The sequence below is a fragment of the Mus pahari genome, chromosome 4 (assembly GCF_900095145.1).
Source record: "Mus pahari chromosome 4, PAHARI_EIJ_v1.1, whole genome shotgun sequence".
Taxonomy (NCBI): domain Eukaryota; kingdom Metazoa; phylum Chordata; class Mammalia; order Rodentia; family Muridae; genus Mus; species Mus pahari.
In genome coordinates, this window is record NC_034593.1 from 144,810,166 (window position 1) to 144,816,706 (window position 6,541).

General features: G+C 41.7%; 1 pseudogene; it reads right to left on the reverse strand.

Moving 5' to 3' along the window:
* Window positions 1–3,020: 3,020 nt before the first annotated feature.
* On the reverse strand, window positions 3,021–3,442 carry LOC110320970 (annotated as a pseudogene).
* Between the last annotated feature and the right edge of the window lie 3,099 nt (window positions 3,443–6,541).

Below are 6,541 nucleotides of genomic sequence, written 5' to 3' on the forward strand. Positions count from 1 at the left end.
TCTTCTGGTTTGCAGCCATACATGCAGACAGAACTGTATACATAATAAATAAATAAATCGCAAATACTATTGGGTGTAAGACCTGCCTTGAAGTTTGATCAGCCTACCAGGAACCATAGTCTTAAGAAAACTGATTTTTCCCTCTTCCTGTAGCTTTCAAATGCTTTCATATTGCAACTTCTCAGTTGTGTCTGAAAGACATTACTTTCTTGTAGTCACCCACCACCTACAAATTTTACAATCTTCCTGCCCCCTCCTCCACAAAGATCCCTGAGCCTTTAGGGGGAAAGGTATTCCATCTAGAGCCAAGTGTTCTGCAGCTTTTTCTCTGTACCTTGGCCAGCTATGAATCTTTGTGTTAATCCCTATCTATGGCAAGATGAAGCGTCCCTGATGAGGGTTGAGAGATGCCTTAATTTATGGGTATAGCAATGAGTCTTGGGGAATTATCTTAATACTGTGTCCACTTTGCAGAAAAATAACATTAAGTTCATCCTAAGGGCCTATGACCTGTCTAGCCACAGGTTCTTGGCCCTAGTATAAGTGTTGGGATGGGTTCTATCTCGTGGAGTGAGAATCCCAAGAACTCATGTAAAACTCCAGCATGGCAGCACATGTCCATAACCTCAGCCTTGGAGAGGTAAGCAGATCCTTGAAGTTCATTGGCCAGCCAGCCTGGACAACCTGATAAGTCTCAATTCAGTGAGAGACCCTGCCCAGAAAACAAAAAGGGGAAGGTCATGGAGGAAAGAAATTGGGCTTCCACATATATGCACACACACACATATACACTGAAAGAGGGACACTTCCTGCATACCCCACAAACACAGAGAGAGAGAGAGAGAGAGAGAGAGAGAGAGAGAGAGAGGAGAAAGAGTAGAGGGTCAGGGTCTCATAATACACTTCCAGGGCATGCCTCCAATAAACTAAGGGTCTCCCACAAACCAGCTGCTTAGAGGTATCACCACCTCCAGATAACCCCTTTCTGGGATGCAGTCTTTAAAACACCAGCCTTTGGGGAGCAGTCCAGACCCAAATACAGCACATGGACCATGTTCTCACAGAAGCCAGGACACGAGACAATTTTATATGCAAAAAAAAATTGTGTGTATTTGTAAGAGACACCAGTTTTAAAACATAATTATGCCTGTGGCAGGAAGCAGGCCAGGGTCTTACCATTTGCCACAAGTCTTATTCAAGGAGCATAGTATTATTGAAAGGCAGAACACAGCTAGCACAGCTCAAATGCCATATGATCACAACAAATGTTCACTCTAGATGTCCCAATGCTTTAAAGTGTGCTTTAAAGGGTGGAACAGTTATTGCAGAACCCGGGCCCCAGGAGGCCTCTGCTAATAGAAGCTTCTTCTTGAGTCTTTGCTTCAGAACATCAGGACAGGGCTGGCTCTAATCCTTTGAGCCTGTATTTTTATCTTCCTTGCAGAGTAACAGAATGTAATACTGGCTCTGACATGTTGGTCATACCAGACTCATGTAAAATTCCTCGGATAGAAACTGGCCTTGCCTCACTCAATAATTAAACTGTTTTGTTTACTGCAATCTATACTTTTATATAAAAACTAACGAGGCTGGCAAATCATGGGCTCTAAAGCTATTTCACCTTAGTGACAGCCCTGCTATGTGAATGGATCCAAAATTTTATTTACTATAATGATTTTGGCCCAAGTGATAGTCATTTCAAGTGTAGACACCCAGAACAAGACATACATTTTAAATCATTAAAGTAATTGGATGAGGATCGAAATTCCTGGAGAGATCCTACACTGATTTAATTTTACCTTAAATACATGTCAAACAGACACTGAAATTAGTATCTTCACNGAATACTGAAGTCACTGTCTTTGGTTACTTTTCCGGTAAGACCATAGAGCCTAGGNACCCAGACATTGTCTGGTCATTATCCAGGCTTTTTCGTTCATGTATGGAATGCCCAGGTCCAAGAAAGATAGAGGCTTTTCCTCTTTGGCATCCAGGCTGTGATGTTGCCCAGGGCCNTTGTTCCTGGCCTTCTGGAATATGACACAAGAGGAACTTTTCCCATCAAAATATTGGCAACCTAAATATACTTGCCTTCACCTGGCTTAACGGACATTAGCTCCAAGGTTCTCAGGCAAACTGCCAGGTCTGTCTCTTAAAAGACCAATGCTGTGATGAATTGCCAAACTCCTTCCCACCCCTGCTTCCCTGGGTAAGTAGCCCCAAGCAGATATATTCCCAGCAGCACTTGCCAGTCTAAAACAAGGAAGGAAGAAATATAGGAGCAGCGATGAAACAAAACAAGTTTCATTCAGTTCTTTTTTTTTTTTTTCTTGAGACAGTCTTGCTATATAACCCACACTGGACTTGAACTTGAGAACTTGAAACTCAACCTCCAGCTACTAAGTGCTGTGATTAGCACATGTTCTGCCCAGCTCTTCTGGTGTATAGTTGCTGCTGTTGTTGCTTTGTGTTGTCTTCAGTGCTAGAGGTGAACCCAGGGCCTTGTGTTTGCTAAACAAGACAAGTCCTCGAGGAAGCAAAATACAGCAGTAAAGTCAATGCTTCGCCTCTTCAGCTGATTTCCAAATTCTTGCCACATTGCCTGGCTCCCTGTCAGTGACTCTTCTCTTCCACAGTGCTTCAAGTTTTGATGATGCTTATGTTTAGAGGATGGATGTTCTGTTCCAAACTAAAACAAGAGAGGTGGAGGTGAAGCCAAGATTTTAATGATAGCCTACTACTTTATTCAGAGTGGGTACGCACTTACACACACATTTTTAAACATGCTATGTAGTGAAAGATGACCCTGAATTTCTGATTATATGCCACCTCTATCTCCTAAGTGCTGGAATTAGAGGCATAAGTCACCATGCCCAGTCTATGGGAAGCTAGGGGTTGAACTGAGGGATTCATACATTCTAAGCAAGTCCTCTATTGACTGAACTTGTTCTTTAGTCCTCTATATCACAACACACATTATTTTTTTTTGCATTTTTTAAATTTTATTTAAACACAAAACATGCACACAAGCCATCTATCCATTTTCTTCACTGCGTAGCCTGGCGTTGGGATTGGTGACTCTGATGGCCAGCTGTGCTGCTCTTTCTACGATGGCTTTTTGGTTCTTAGAGGACACGTTGTGAGCAATCTCAGCACAGTAAAATTTGTTGCACATCAGCAGCACCTCCAGCTCCTTGACATTGTGGAACAGGAACTTGTAGAAGCCGCTGGGCAGCATGTGCTTGGTTTTCTTGTTGCTCCCATAACCGATGTTGGGCATCAGGATCTGGCCCTTGAACCTTCTCCGCACCCTGTTGTCGATACCCCTGGGTTTCCTCCAGTTTCGCTTAATTTTCACATATCGGTCTGACTGGTGTCTGATCAACTTCTTGGTCCTCTTTTTGACAATCTTGGGCTTCACCAGAGGCTGGAGGACAGCCATGATGCCACCACAAAACAGGTGGCAGCCACCTTGTAGGCAGTGCCGAGGAAGAAGGAACACACATTGTCTTTAACCAGGTAAATGTTAATTCATCATTTACTAATCTTTCATGAATTCTTTGCTATAGACTAAATGTGTGCCTTCAGTGCTATTCCTACCATAGCCTCATATGTTGAAACCCTAATCTCCAATGTAATGGGGCTTGAGGTGGGCACTTTGGGAAATAGGATTACATGAGATCATGGGGTTGGAGCTACAGTGATGGGGTTAGACATATCATGAAAGCTTTTATGTGGATAAAATAGCATCTTGGAAGGAAGGATCAAGGGTAAGAGTCTTGAGATGGAAGATCAAATGTTCTCGAAACATCCAGTGAATTTGATCTAATCATATATTGCGTGCCCCTTCATGTCATTATCAGATGAGATTTTTGCAGTTACTAAGAGCAGTGGCAACAAAAGATAAAAGAAAAACTGGCTTCATAAAAGCAAAAACAAAAGAAGATGGAAGAAAGAAAGGGGGAAATGAGGGATGAGAAGGGGAGAGAAGGCAGGAAGGAGAGAGAAAGAGAGGAAAAAGAAGAGAGGAAGGAGGGGAAGCAGGAAAAAGAGCAAGAAAGAGGAGCAGGGAAAAGCTTGATCGTGGGACCTGCATGTACCAGCACAGGTCTATGTTTTACCATGGATCTATGAGAACCTGATTTTCTACCTCTTGGAGACATCACTTCTCTGTTAACATCTCAGACGTGTGTCCCCTTCAGAGTGGGGAGGTGGTTCTGCTGATACACATCACTTAAGCCACAGGGGACAAGAATGTGCCTTTTCTGGTAACTCCCATCTTAGTTGACTAAGGTTCAACTAAAGCCACTGTCCCAGACAGGAGGATGACAGGTAGGTTTCTGGTCATCTGTGTTCATTATGAGAGTTTTCCTCCAGGCAGAATAAAGTGTTAGGGCATAGTATATGTTTCCCAAAAAAGGTTGAATAGACTCTCTATAAACAGTTCACATTGAGGAGAGGAGGCACATTAATTGGTTAACAAAACTACTCTAAGGTTTTGGGTATTTTTGCCTTTCACTAAGACTATTTGACTTTGAAAATCAAACCCACAGAGGATTAATATTTTTTATTTTTTTTATTTTTATTTTTATTTTTTGCAGTACTGGAGATTGAACCCAGGGCCTTGCACATACTAAGCACATATTCTACCTCTAAAACCCATCTCAAGTGTTTTTTGTTTTGTTTTGTTTTGTTTTGTTTTTGTTTTTGTTTGTGGGTGTGTTTGAGGCAATCTTGCAGTGGGCAAGTGAGTGTCCTGGAGACAGACCACCATTTTTCATGGCTGCAGTAGGTGAATCCCCGAAGGCACAGCCCAGGAGCTTCTCCCAGGACTGCTTCTTACTGCTGCTGCGCCTTCTCATGTTTGTCATTGCCATATTCCTCATTGTTCTGACAGGGTGTGATTGAGCAAAGAAAGTCTGCCTATAGTCTGTTGTGATTGAATCCTGGGCATTAACCCACCCTATTGGGCAAATTTCCTGTAAGATCAACATGAACTTACATGAATTAATATTGTTTAGGTAAATTAATGGTTTTACAGAACTGCTTATTGATTCAAATAATTTTAAGAAGTTAAGACAGTTGATAGAAAGTTTAAAGTTAGAATCAAAAGTAGACTGTGCCTCTCCCGTGCAGAAAAGTAATGTCTGCATAAAAGGGAGACCAGTAAGCTTTCAGACATCACAAATACATAAAGGGCTCTAGAAAGGAAAATAGGCTTAGAAAAAAATTAATGATCAAAGAAAACATTCACTTAAAGTAAGGTCCAAAGATGAGATCACAGGTGTGCACCATGATAAAGTAAGACCATGAACATATAAAACAATTCGTTTGAATGTATAATGAGCTTATGGAGTGAGAGCTAATACTGCTATGAATTTACAATCAACTACTTTAACTCCCTCTTATGTTACATCTTATCTGTGTTTGAATGAGGTAATTCTTTTTCTTACATAGAGAACTTTGTCTTAGGAGATACAAAAAGGCTAAGAGAAAAAATAAAGTTGTTGGAGTTTCTCCACCAACTCTCTCTCTGTGTGTGTGTGTGTGTGTGTGTGTGTGTGTGTGTGTGTGTGTGTGTGTGTTTGGAGCCTGCTTTGTTCCATCCACCCAATGTGTAAATGATATGGATGTATGTATAAACGTATGTATGTATGTATGTATGTATGTACGTTCGTATGTGCAAGTGTCAAATTGTCAGAGCTTGCTTGTTTAAGGCTGATTGTTGGAACCTGCTTTGTTTCTCTCTCTCTCTCTCTCTCTCTCTGTGTGTGTGTGTGTGTGTGAGTGTGTGTGTGTGTGTGTGTGTGTGTATGACTTTCTTTTTCTTTCTCACTAGCCTGTAAAGAGTTAAAGAGTTCAGAGTTTCTTGATGATCACAAAGAGAACTGGCCCCATATAACTATGTTTTGCCTACTGTTGTTAGTGGGGACCCCCATCAGTTGTTACGCACTGACCCCCATTGCTAACTCCACACTCAATGCTTTACTCAGATTACCCTGAATGTCTAAGCTGGCCTTTGATAGTATCCACTTTTAGCCATGGCTGGCCTGAAAAATCAGATGCAAGAGGTGCCATTTATTCTCTGGCTTTAGAGGAAAAAAAATGTTAAAAGCATTTTAAATGTAAGCTTGTGTGTGTGTGTGTGTGTGTGTGTGTGTGTGTGTGTGTGTGTACGTGCGCGCACGAGCACGCATGCGTGTATGTGCGTGTGTGTGTGTGTGTGTGTGTGTGTGTGTGTGTGATATGTATGCCTAGAGGCATGTACACATGTGTACATGAGGAGACCAGAGATCAGCACCAAGTGTCTTCTTATATTGTTTGGGACAGACCATTGTTTTAAAAAAGAATTATTTATTTTACAAATGTTGCTGTCCTCAGAAACACCGGAAGAGGGCATCAGATCCCATTACAGATGGTTGTGAGCCTCCACGTGGTTGCTGGGAATTGAATTCAGGACATCTGAAAGAGCAGTCAGTTCTCTTAACCTCTGAGCCATCTATCTCTCCAGCCTAAGGGACTGTTTTTTTTTTTTTTTTTT